The sequence below is a fragment of the Arachis hypogaea genome, chromosome 14 (assembly GCF_003086295.3).
Source record: "Arachis hypogaea cultivar Tifrunner chromosome 14, arahy.Tifrunner.gnm2.J5K5, whole genome shotgun sequence".
Lineage (NCBI taxonomy): Eukaryota > Viridiplantae > Streptophyta > Magnoliopsida > Fabales > Fabaceae > Arachis > Arachis hypogaea.
In genome coordinates, this window is record NC_092049.1 from 103,063,286 (window position 1) to 103,064,640 (window position 1,355).

General features: G+C 41.3%; 1 non-coding gene across 1 annotated transcript; it reads left to right on the plus strand.

Annotated features, from left to right (window-relative positions):
• Positions 1-710: 710 nt before the first annotated feature.
• On the plus strand, positions 711-818 carry LOC112746231 (small nucleolar RNA R71). The gene has a single exon (XR_003174126.1). It is a non-coding gene; the product is annotated as a small nucleolar RNA R71 (small nucleolar RNA).
• Positions 819-1,355: the final 537 nt, after the last annotated feature.

Sequence of the window (1,355 nt, forward strand, 5' to 3'; positions counted from 1 at the left end):
CTCCTCAGAGGTTCGGCCATGGCGCTTATGTCAATGGCCTTGCACTCTCCTTTTGGGTTCTCTTCTGTATTGCTTGGGAGAGTACTAGGAGGGATTTCAGTGATCCTTTTACTCAGCTGGCCCACTTGTGCTTCCAGATTTCTAATGGAAGACCTTGTTTCATTCATGAAACTTACAGTGGCCTTAGATAGATCAGAGAATAGATTTGCTAAATAGAAGCCTTTTGTTCAGAGTTCTCTGTCTGTTGCTGAGTTGATGATGGAAAAGGCTTGCTATTGCTAAACCTGTTTCTTCCACCATTATTAAAGCCTTGTTGAGGCTTTTGATCCTTCCATGAGAAATTTGGATGATTTCTCCATGTTGAGTTATAGGTGTTTCCATAAGGTTCACCTAAGTAATTTACCTCTGCTATTGCAGGGTTCTCAGGATCATAAGCTTCTTCTTCAGAAGAAGCCTCTTGAGTACTGTTGGATGCAGCTTGCATTCCATGCAGACTCTGAGAGATCATATTGACTTGCTGAGTCAATATTTTATTCTGAGCCAATATGGCATTCAGAGTATCAACCTCAAGAACTCCCTTCTTCATAGGCGTCCCATTATTCTGCAGGCGTTTTCTTTAGGTGAATGGATCCACCTGCAGAAGTGTCCAGTGACATCTTTGATAGCTCAGATAAACCATCATAGAATATATCCAGGATGGTCCATTCTGAAAGCATGTCAGAAGGACACTTTTTGGTCAACTGTTTGTATCTTTCCCAAGCTTCATAGAGAGATTCACCTTCTTTCTGTCTGAAGGTTTGAACATCAGCTCTAAGCTTGCTCAGCTTTTGAGGAGGAAAGTACTTGGCTAAGAAAGCCGTGACCAGCTTATCCCAAGAGTTCAGGCTGTCTTTAGGTTGAGAATCCAACCATAATCTAGCTCTGTCTCTTACAGCAAAAGGGAAAAGCATGAGCCTGTAGACTTCAGGATCTACTCCATTAGTCTTAACAGTATCACATATCTGCAAGAATTTAGTCAAGAACTGAAAAGGATCTTCAGATGGAAGTCCATGAAACTTGCAGTTCTGCTGCATCAGAGAAACTAATTGAGGTTTCAGCTCAAAGTTGTTTGCTCCAATGGCAGGAATGGAGATGCTTCTTCCATGTAAATTGGAATTAGGTGCAGTAAAGTCACCAAGCATCTTCCTTACATTATTATTATTTTCGGCTGCCATCTCCTCTTCCTGTTCGAAAATTTCTGAAAGGTTATCTCTGGATTGTTGTAATTTAGCTTCTCTTAATTTTCTCTTCAGAGTCCTTTCAGGTTCTGGATCTGCTTCCACAATAATGTTCTTGTCCTTGCTCCTGCTCATATG